The 12345-nt window shown below is 39.2% G+C and overlaps 1 pseudogene; it reads right to left on the bottom strand.

Annotated features, from left to right (window-relative positions):
- Positions 1 to 7568: 7568 nt before the first annotated feature.
- On the bottom strand, positions 7569 to 8489 carry LOC117511859 (annotated as a pseudogene).
- Positions 8490 to 12345: the final 3856 nt, after the last annotated feature.

Raw genomic sequence — 12345 nt, 5'->3', positions numbered from 1 at the left:
GCTGTCCTTTGTCCTCACCTGTGCCCTGTTTGCATTTTCATTGAAGTACATGGCAGTGAGGATCACCCTGAAATGAAATCATAAACAGATCAATCATTTTGAAAGGGGACAAATAACACACACACACACACACAAAAAATGTAACACTGGAGCATACACCATTGAGATCCAAAAACTCTTTTACAAGAGTGTCCTGGCAAGTGGCAGCAACGCCGTTACACATATAGTGGCTTGCAAAAGTATTCGGCCCCTTGGTATTTCACAAATTTTAATTTGCTTATGACATTTCAAATACAAAAGGTAATCCGGGCTTGTCAATATAAAAACTTCTAAACTTATCAAACTGAAAGTAAATCTCTACAGTCTCTGAAAGTAAATCTCTACAACCTGACATAAATTAATTAAAAATACAAAAGATGATGGGTTGCATTAGTAATGGGCCACTTTGGTATAATACCTGTAAATAATCGGTTTTATTACCAGTTTTCTTCAGACAGGTCAGGAGATGGATACATGAACCTTACCAAGCCAGTGAATATGTGTTGGACTTTATTTACATATGGTATGCTATGGTAAATCTGTGGAGAGTAGACAGTTCTCAAAAACTAAGTAAGACTATGTAAGAAGGAGAAGAGTGAGGAAAGCCACAAAGACACCCCAGAAGAAGTTCTTCATAACTGATGTAAATAAAGTTCTAGACATATTCAATGACTTTGAAATATTCATGTATCCATCTCCTGACCTGTCTGAAGAAAACTGATTATTTACAGGTATTATACCAAAGGGCCTGATTACTTATGCAACTCATCATCTTGGCTTTTATATTTTTTAATAAATTTATATCAAGTTGTAGAGATTTGTTTTCCATTAGAGTCTAAGATAACTTTAGTAAATTTATATTGAGAAGTGCGATTTACTTCTTGTATTTGAAACGCCATAAACAAATTGGAATGTGTGGAATACCAAGGGGCTGAATACTTTTTTGCAAGCCACTGTAAATACAAAAACACGTACAAATAAATGCATAGACATACTTTCAATCAACTTAGTCAAACAACGTCATCCTGAAAACCTGGCTTCTAAAATCATTTTAAAAACAGTGACACATACACATGATGCACAGTTCAAAAAACACATCACAGAAGACTTTTGTTTGATTACCTGCACTCCATGCCCTTGTATGAGAAGTGAAACATCTTCGGGGCAAAGTGCAGCATGAGACTGTGGAATGCCTCCAGGTGCGACATCTGGTGGTTTGGTGATAAACATTTCACGTCTTTGCAGAGTTGCTGATTTGTTATTATTTTCTCCATTTCCACAGAGAGCTTTGTATCTGAAGAGCATGTGCACAAAATTATGTCAGTTGACCACTTCCCATCAAAACGTGCAAACTACTGTCCACTGAAAAAGTAACTATCCGTTTACAGGAATGACATGTTCCAAGCCAGCAAGCCAACAACTTGTTGCAGGTTGTCCTTTATATCTTACCAAGATTAATAAACCAGAACACCTCTTTATTCATAGTATGTACCTTGACTACTTGCAAAAGGATACTGAAATCATATTGACATGACACAAAGAGCGAAATACATTTTCTTACATGATGATTCTTATAGGGTTCACTTGTACTTACGTGGCGGTAACCATGGCTTTCGTAGCTCCCTGCCTGCAAGCGGCTCATGGGCACACTGATGGAATCCTCCCTTGAATCTGGATGTTGTGAGTGTGCTGGTAGATTGACCTCCACTTGTCCACGATGAGGTCTTCATTCCCCTGGGAAGTAGACACAGCTGACCAATACAGGTGGTTGATAATACTTGAAATCCATGGTTTCAGGGCTTAACAATCTCTCAACTTGCTGAGGTTGTACAACTTCTTCTTGATGCCTGAATAAACGGGGGTAAGAATAAATTAGATACAAACTGACTACTTTCCAACATGTTTCCAACATGCATTTCTCAAATGTGAAGCAATAAACATGCTTGAACAAGTTGTACTCACCTTTGGCAACATGCCATATGTCAAAGAAGTGCCGTATTCCTGGGTACTCCTCCCTCACCATCTTGTTGATTCCAACATGGCGGTCGGTGACAAGAGTCCCAACATCAACGTACTCCTCGATCTTCTCCAACGACCGCCGCAACCCCTCCTGCTCCATATGGTAGCTGCCCCCAACCTCATTGCTCTAACGCAGTAACACAGTAACAGTGGCACAATATTAAGATAGTGATTGGAATTATTTCTGTCTCTGTGGTGAGGACTAGTAGTTACATATGAGCTACAGTACACAAATGCACATATCTAAATGGCATCATCTCCTCAGAATATTTTTTTTCAAAACAACCCTGGTCAAAACTACATAGTACATAAAAGATTTCAAGAAACAGACTAATTTCATATGGTCTGTGACGTCAGGGCTACAGCCAGTTTTCTATATGAAACAGGTATCACAGGAAGGTATACTCGGTATATGCAAAATGTACCTGGACAAGTTGGACATCAATGACAGCTGTTTTCCGGAGCTCCACCATCATTTATGTGCCATATTTGGCACTGTGCCCTGGAGTATCCGCTCTCCCATCACCACCACAGACAAGAGGTTCTCCCTCAGCTCGTAGCAGGTTAAGCATGGAGACTTGCTGCTCTACCCACAGTCGCTTCACGGCATTGAACAACACTTGTTCCTGGTGGCGGAAGAAGGACCTAGCAGACATCACAGCGAGTCCCATGTGGGAGAGGACACGGAGCACTTTTGTCCCGGTTGCCCCACTGAATAAGATGGCAGCTGACAACAAGATATTGCCAGCTGCAGTTCTGCCAAAGAAGGGCTGACTGTCCCAGTTTCCCTGGTGGCCACACTCCTTGCAACTGAGGGATATCCGAAGCAGTGTTCCCACTTCTTTGCGTGAGAATTCGAGTATCCTACAGCCGCACAAGGGGCAGCTGCACCAAGTTGCCATCAGCTGTGCTAAGCAGGTCCAGAATACCAAGTAAACTCGGTGGCCTTGCTGCTGTTGCTGGGGATTTACGTTGTCGACCACAGGCGTATCGTAATCTGAGTCGTCTCCTGTGGACGGCTCGTAGTCTGGGTCGTCATCAGTCACAGACATCCGGTCCTCTGCTGAGGATATGGACAAGTTGCACTCCTCCACAATGTGCTGGGCAGCGACGTCATCCTTGTCCATTTGCGTGGCCACTGTGACGGTTGCTGGAGCGAAGGTCTGCACACCTGGAGGAAATCAACAATGCAAAACATCAATTTGTTTTTCATTGTATGTAGGGAAGTAAATGGTGTGTGAGATGCCTCTATTCGTCTACAAAATTCTACTGCAGATAGAATGATACTTGTATAAGCAAGGGATGGCTTATTATCATTGATGTATGAACCTATTGACAGATTATTGATATCAGAAAGGTTTCCCACTAGATATGGAAATTGTTTTGATTACGAGTTGCCAACTGAAAACTATCATCATCAAATACCTTTGCTCCGTCCCGTTCCTCTGAACTGCACAGTCTTGGTCTTAGTTACAGGTTTCAGTGACACCTGTACAGCAATGTCACTGCATGGTGAGACCTGTACTTCTGTTGTGTTCACCTCAACATGCATATAAAAATACACTATAAAATGGTACCATCATGAAGTGTTCCAAAAGGATAATTGTCATCAACAACTGTGGAAAAAAAAATGATAATACTAATACATATTTCCCTAAGGTCTTGAGAAAGACGGTAAATGGTAGATGTATATTTCATGAAATACAAACTGTATCTTCTCTGTTTATCACAAAGTCAAAACTTACATCAACAGGTGCATCACTGTCTGCAGAAGGGCCATCTCTTCTCTGTTCTCCAGCATCAGAAGATGCTCCAGATAGACATTCCTGGAGTATCTGGTATATGTAACAAAGACAGCATTTCAATATCTAATGTACTGTACTGTGAGACATGCTGTAGTCATTGTATACTACACCAAACAGTATAAGTTATGATTTATTTTTGTTTGTCCAGTCCCATCCTGGTAAATAGCAATCCACAAATCAATCTATGTCAAACTTTATAAGGAATATTTCTCTTCCCTACATTAGTGGATAATCAATCATATAGGCCAAGTTCAAACCTTTCTTTCATTTCAAAATTACTGACCCAACTTTCAGCACAGAAGACAATTAGCGATTTGGGGATCGCTTTCCTTTACAGAGCACAACAAATGAATGACTGTGAAACCTGTGGTCAGAAAATTGTGGAAAAAAATTCCACTTCAAATACAGGGTTCACATTTTTCTGGTGAGGCGTCAGCCTTCAACATTCTGAAAATAATTACCTAATTATAATAATATCTAAGTTGGGATTGCCGCATAGCGACCAGTCCACTACACTGTAAAAAGTGTAACATGCAGTTGCTCATTTGAACTAAAAAGCTAGATCAAATTTTGATTTGATTGTGTAACTCATTTTCTTTACATTTTGTGACATGTGTGAAATGAAATCATTTAGATTATGTGAAGTCAAATATATTGGATGTGATATCTGGACACCATTATTTTTATTTATTTTTTTTTTTAGCAGGGTTATACTTTTCACAGTGTACACTGCTCTGCTCTGTACACTGTATACATGGGTATTCAGTCCAGTCTCACATTTTTTTTCATTTGTCCATTTCACGAAATGGGTCAAAGTTTTGTGACGGGTTTATTTTTACCCCCACCCCCAACCATAACGACACACCTCCCCCCCTCCCCCCGCGCTTCAAGTGCAGCCGTATATTTCGTGCTGCGTTATCACATCTTACCATGAGACTGCGTTGTGGATATTATGTTTTCATGCAGGCATGCACACGCTACCTAAAAGTACAAGATGTGAAAATGTTTGCCACTGTATCACTTAGAGACGTTTTTCACTCGAGACATACAAAATCCTGCAAACCCACCTCCAATCTCCGTCATTTCTCCAATGAAGCAGATTCTCTACACTTCACAGGCTCTGCCGTGGACGTCCATGTGCCGCGGGGAAAGATGCTTGGAACAGCCCCCGGCAACAAAACCTTCTTGCGACGTACATTTATCCTGAACTGCTCCTTCAAAGCTGGGACGGTGTCGAAACACCCATCTTCAAAATGTGCGCAGCACAAAAAATAATACACGGTCGGCCTCCATGGCGTCTCCTTCGTCAGACCTGATCTTGTACAACGAACTTGCTGAGCCCACTTTTCACGGATTTTGCTGGCATGGGTTGTGTGTTATTGAGTGAGGTTGGGGAGTTTTTCTTATCTTTAGTGTTATTTTTAATTTATTTAGGAGGGATAATAGTCGTGTTTGTTTATACAACGGCATTAGCTACTGATCCATTTCCTGAAGTATCATTAGGGGGAACATTATATGGTGGGGTATTATATACAGTTTTTGTAGTTAGTATATTAGGAGTTTTTTGACAATGATGGTTGGATGAAGTTTGGATTTTAGATGTCAGTTGTGAATTAAGTAATTTATTAGGTAGTGTAGGGGTAGGGGAAATGTATGGGTTATGTGGTAAAATACTAATAATTGGGGGGTGGGTATTATTTTTGACCTTATTTGTAGTGTTAGAGATAACCCGAGGATTGTGTCGTGGTACATTATATAAAGTAAGGGTGTTGGGGCACAGGCGAAAGTAAAGTGGTGAATAAGGAGATTTGGTCTCCTATTTCTAGAATCACAAGTGTTTTATTAAGCTATATTTACTGTAGTGAATTAACCTATAAAGACAGGATTAGTAATATTATAGGAATGAGGTTGGAAGAATCTATTTTTTAGGGGAGAGGACGAAGGGAATTTCTTCGAAAGTGTGATATGGGGGGGAGTGTTGTTTAATCACTCTACATTAGTAGATATAAGTTGAACGGTAAGGACTTTACGTTTTGAGGAAAAGGCCTCTCAAATAATAAATAAAAGCAGAATGGTTGCGGTTAGTGAGATGGTAGATCCTATTGAGGAGATTAGGTTTCAAGAAGTGTAGGCGTCTGGGTAGTCTGAGTAATGTTGTGGTATTCCAGCTAAACCTAGGAAATGTTGAGGAAAGAATGTAAGGTTAACGCCAATAAATACAATATAAAATTGGACTTTTGAGAGTGAGTTGTTCAGGGTGTAACCTGTGAATAACGGGAATCAGTGGGTAAACCCAGCTATAATTGCGAATACAGCGCCTATTGAAAGCACATAATGGAAGTGGGCGACTACGTAGTATGTGTCGTGGAGGACAATATCTAATGATGAGTTTGCTAGGATAATGCCTGTGAGGCCGCCGACAGTAAATAGGAAGATGAAACTGAGTGCTCATGAAATAGTACCTCCATGAATAGTGGCTAATCGGCTGAAGACTTTGACGCCTGTTGGAATAGCAATTACTATTGTTGCGGAAGTAAAATAGGCACGAGTATCAATGTCTGTTCCTACAGTAAATATATGATGGGCTCACACAATGAAGCCGAGGAAGCCAATGGCTACTATGGCTCATACTATGCCCATGTACCCAAAGGGTTCTGTTTTGCCTGAGTAAAATGTTACTACATGGGAGATTATTCCAAATCCTGGCAGAATAAGAATATAAACTTCTGGATGACCGAAGAATCAGAAGAGGTGTTGGTATAAGATAGGGTCGCCGCCTCCGGCTGGATCAAAGAATGTTGTATTAAGGTTTCGGTCTGTAAGGAGTATTGTAATACCGGCTGCTAGGACAGGTAAAGATAAGAGGAGAAGTACGGCAGTTACTAGTGTTGATCAAATAAATAAGGGTGTTTGATATTGTGTAGTAGTTGGGGGCTTTATGTTAATAATTGTAGTAATAAAGTTGATTGCGCCTAAGATGGAGGATACACCTGCAAGGTGAAGTGAGAAGATGGCGAGGTCTACAGAAGCACCAGCATGGGTTAGGTTTCCAGCAAGAGGGGGGTAAACGGTTCAACCTGTACCAGTGCCACTTTCAACAATAGAGGAAGCTAAGAGTAGAAGAAATGATGATCGAAGGAGTCAAAAGCTTATGTTATTTATTCGAGGGAAGGCTATATCTGGAGCTCCAATTATTAGTGGAATTAATCAGTTACCGAAGCCTCCAATTATAATAGGTATTACTTTCAAAGAAAATTATAACAAAGGCATGGGCGGTAACAATAATGTTGTAGATTTGGTCGTTTCCGAGGAGTGAGCCGGGTTGGGTTAGTTCTGTACGGATAAGCAGGCTGAGGGCTATACCCACCATTGCTGCTCAGGCACCGAAAAATTAAATAAAGGGTGCCGATGTCTTTGTGGTTAGTTGAGAATATTCAACATGTAATTGACACGGGTATTGTTTAGGGGTTGAAAGGTTAAAGCTTTCTCTTAGGGCTTTGAAGGCTCTTGGTCGAATGATCCTTAACCCCTGTTTAGAAGCTTAGAGGTGTTTTTACATGTAGGATTGCAAATCCTAAGTAGTTAGTGTTTGCTAACCTAGTCTTAAAGAAAAATTATTTCTAAAAGGGGGGTTAGTGGAAGTAATATTGTAGATAATAAGATGGAGATAGGGAGAGAGAAGTTTAGGTTAAATTGGTTTAGATGTCATGGTAAAGAGAAAGACATATTATTGGGGGGTGTGGTTAATGTTAGGTTATATGATAGTTGGAGATAGAAGAAGAGGCTAAGTAGGAAAGATAGCACAGTCATAACGGCTAGGAAAATCAGGTTATGATTAGCCAATTGTTGGAGAATAAGTCGTTTTGGTAAGAAGCCGGTTAATGGGGGTAGTCCACCTATGGCTAGAAGAATAATAATTATTGAGGTCATCATGGTTGGGATTTTAGTTCATGATAGAGCTAAACTATTGATGTTGTGGGCTTTGTTTAGGTAAAATATAATAAATAGGGAGTATGTTATTATAATATAAATAATTAAAGATATAAGTGTAATTATTGGGGAAATTTTAATGATAATGACGATTCAGCCGAAATGGGCGATGGAGGAATAGGCCAAGATTTTACGTAATTGTGTTTGGTTAAGGCCACCCCAACCTCCTACTAATATGGATAGAAAAGCTAAGGTTATTAATAGGAAGTTGTTAATTTGTGGGATTTGGAGAAGAAGAATTTGTGGGGCGGGTTTTTGTCATGTAGAAAGGATTAATCCTGTAATTAGGTTTAAGCCTTGGAGGACTTCTGGGAGTCAAGCATGGAGGGGTGCTAGTCCCATTTTTAGGGAGAGCTAGAATTATAATAGAACTAAATAATGGGTGAACTATCTCGTTAATATGTCATTGACCTGTTAATCAGGCGTTTGATGTGCTAGAAAATAGTAATAGGACGGAAGCAAGTGCTTGGACTAAAAAATACTTAATAGATGCCTCAGTTGCACGAGGGTGGTGTTGTTGAACTATAAGTGGAATAATAGCTAAGGTGTTTAATTCTAAACCCATTCAGGCGAGTAATCAGTGGGAGCTAGCAAAGGTAATAGTAGTACCCAGGCCTAAATTTAATAGGAAAAGGGATAGGATTATAGGACTCATTAGTAAAAGAAGGAATGACCAACATTTTTGGGGTATGAGCCAAAAGCTTAATTTAGCTTATTTTACTAGAAAGTGGTGTAGAGGGAGCACAGGGAGTTTTGATCTCCCAGGGATAGGTTCAAGACCTTTTTTTCTAGGAGTTAGAAAGATTTAGTGCTTTCATGTTTCATCCTATCAAGATGGTCCTTTTTCAGGCATAACTCCTTATTGCTTCTGGAATTAGACATGCTTCTTATCGTTTTCATCGATATGCTTTATGTAAGCGACATTAGCGTATTTGTAGCACACAAAGAATAGTTTAAGTAGAATTTTGGCTTTGGGGACCAAGAGTAGAGGTTTAAGTCTTCTTTCTTTGAATAAGTTGTTTTCTTGGGCTGTGTGAATAAGGGAAGGTGGGGTGTGTTTGTGTGGCCCCAAAGGGGTGGGGGATCTATGTACCAGTACGAGATATGAACAAGGCACATAAAAAAGATCTAGAAGATTTTAGGTAAAAATGGTTGAACTCGATAAATTCAGGTTATAGAATTAAGCCAGATTTTAGGTTATTTATGGGAAAATTTTATTAAAAATGAATAAAATGGTAAATTGTTTAAAATTACCACGTTCGTATGTGGGGTGTGGTGTATTCTATTTTTAATGAATTCAACTATGTTACTGATATTATAGGATGTAAGCGATTGAGATCAATCGATAAATAAGGGTTAAGAAATTAAGCCTAATTTTGGGCTAAGGTTAAAGAAACATTCAAAAGAACCATAAGACAAAGAGAATAACGACTGCATTTATTATATATTTTAGCATATTGTGATTTAGGGAAGTTTAGTACTTCGTTTTGGTTAATAGAACCTGTGTGATTTAAGCTACTGATACATTGTATCTGATTAAATTTATAAGCCTAAGTTTATAATATATTTGTTTGAGTTGTTAAATGGTTTTGTTTTGGAGGGTTTTTAAATAAGCCTAATTTTACTAGTTAGGGGGTTTGGGGGAACAAACGCAAAATACCCGGGGGGGGGAAACGATGGAATGATTGATGAAAAAGAAAATATTATGTACTAGTACAGTATATGCAATCCCTTGTTGCAGAGTTTAAGTGAATGACATGAATTTCCAAATGCAAGAGAAAATGTACCAGCTTGATAATCATTGACGCTCTGCACTCTGAAATGCGGGGGAAAGGTTACCAAAAAAAAAAATACCCCAGGCACTTTAGAGAGAACGCTCGGCTGATGGGATAAAGGGTAATCGCAATTAACACCTTTCAATCGGAGCACGGCATCCATAGGTGACGCGATGATCGGTGAGATGTTCCTGAGATGATTCTACACCCCAGGCACCGTAGAAAGAATGCCCGGCTGATGGGATAAAGGGTAATAAGTGGGTAAAGTGCGCAGTGTGTGTTAAACGCATTCTGGGTTGGGGATACTTGTGAGAAATGTACCTGAGATTTCTCAGACAGGTATAAGATGATACGCTATTACGATTATTCTGGGATATTGGAAATGCAATAATGTTTATTTTAGGACCTTAATTAGGGTATAATGAAGTAGGGTTATTTCACTGTTATTTGTTTCGAGAAATTTGGTTGTAATATAAACTTGGAAGTTATGTCGAAAAAAATGGGTGTGTATTAAACAAGGAAATAATTCGTCGTATATGACTTTTTTGATGGGTTTCTTGGGTAATGTCAATTAATGTTTGAGAAAAATGAGTGTCCTAATACATACATAATATGTATTAGTACATTAACATGCTTAAAAGCGAGAGAAACTCGAGATCACTATAAGGCATAGTGTTCTAGAGTTTAGGTTGGAGTATGTGTTTGTTTAGGTTTATACGAGTTTAAGGTTTTTTTGATTAAATAATTGTCTAGCATTCCAGCTAAAGGCATAAACATAAGGAAAATAGAGAAGTAAATTAATGTAGAGACTCGACCTAATGTAGTATAAGGTTCCTCTACTGGGAGGCCTCCAATACATGAGTGTGTTTGTGTGGCCCCAAAAGGGGTGGGGGATCTATGTACCAGTACGAGATATGAACAAGGCACATAAAAAAGATCTAGAAGATTTTAGGTAGAAATGGTTGAACTCGATATATTCAGGTTATAGAATTAAGCCAGATTTTAGGATATTTATGGGAAAATTTTATTAAAAATGAATAAAATGGTAAATTGTTTAAAATTACCATGTACGTATGTGGGGTGTGGTGTATTCTATTTTTAATGAATTCAACTATGTTACTGATATTATAGGATGTAATATAATATCAGGGGATTTTCAAGGGGAATTTTCGGACCTTTTGTCTGACTTAGTGCTTAGCTCAGATAAGATAATTATAGTGGGCGATTTTAACATCCACATAGATGCTGAGAATGACAGCCTCAACACTGCATTTAATCTATTATTAGACTCAACTGGCTTCGCTCAAAATGTAAATGAGTCCACCCACCATTTTAATCGTACTTTAGATCTTGTTCTGACTTATGGTATGGAAATTGAAGACTTAACAGTATTCCCTGAAAACTCCCTTCTGTCTGATCATTTCTTAATAACATTTACATTTACTTTAATGGACTACCCAGCAGTGGGGAATAAGTTTCATTACAGTAGAAGTCTTTCGGAAAGCGCTGTAACTAGGTTATACCAACACAGTGCAGAGTAGCTACCTAAAATCTGTGAGTGAGATAGATTATCTCGTCAATAGTTTTACATCCTCATTGAGCACAACTTTGGATGCTGTAGCTCCTCTGAAAAGGAGAGCCTTTAATCAGAGGTGCCTGACTCCGTGGTATAACTCACAAACTTGCAGCTTAAAGCAGATAACCCGTAAGTTGGAGAGGAAATGGTGTCTCACTAATTTAGAAGATCTTCACTTAGCCTGGAAAAAGAGTCTGTTGCTCTATAAAAAAGCCCTCCGTAAAGCTAGGACATCTTACTACTCATCACTAATTGAAGAAAATAAGAACAACCCCAGGTTTCTTTTCAGCACTGTAGCCAGGCTGACAAAGAGTCAGAGCTCTGTTGAGCCGAGTATTCCTTTAACTTTAACGAGTAATGAGTTCATGACTTTCTTTGTTAATAAAAATTTAACTATTAGAGAAAAAATTACTCATAACCATCCCAAAGACATATCGTTATCTTTGGCTGCCTTCAGTAATGCTGGTATTTGGTTAGACTCTTTCTCTCCGATTGTTCTGTCTGAGTTATTTTCATTAGTTACTTCCTCCAAACCATCAACATGTCTATTAGACCCCATTCCTACCAGGCTGCTCAAGGAAGCCCTACCATTAATTAATGCTTCGATCTTAAATATGATCAATCTATCTTTATTAGTTGGCTATGTACCACAGGCTTTTAAGGTGGCAGTAATTAAACCATTACTTAAAAAGCCATCTCTTGACTCAGCTAGCTTAGCTAATTATAGGACAATCTCCAACCTTCCTTTTCTCTCAAAAATTCTTGAAAGGGTAGTTGTAAAACAGCTAACTGATCATCTGCAGAGGAATGGTCTATTATCTATGGTCTATTATATGAAGAGTTTCAGTCAGGTTTTAGAATTCATCCTAGTACAGAAACAGCATTAGTGAAGGTTACTGTCAGATCCCAAAGGCTGTTCAAACTGGTGGCGAGGAGCTTCGTCTAGCTGCTCACTGCCTCCATCCGGACGTCCACCCTGCTGACGCTGATCTCGCACCCCGGTCGAATAGCCTTCTCTGGAACCAGGATACGAGCCGGCCACGCCCGTTAACGGCAGCTCTCCTCTTATGGCTCAGGGCTCTTGGAATGTTGCTAGATTTTGAATTTAGTGACTCGTACAGCGAGTCCCCAGGATGCGTTA

The sequence above is a fragment of the Thalassophryne amazonica genome, chromosome 1 (genome assembly GCF_902500255.1).
Source record: "Thalassophryne amazonica chromosome 1, fThaAma1.1, whole genome shotgun sequence".
NCBI classification, from domain to species: Eukaryota; Metazoa; Chordata; class Actinopteri; order Batrachoidiformes; family Batrachoididae; genus Thalassophryne; species Thalassophryne amazonica.
This window is presented reverse-complemented; position numbering and strand designations above follow the sequence as displayed.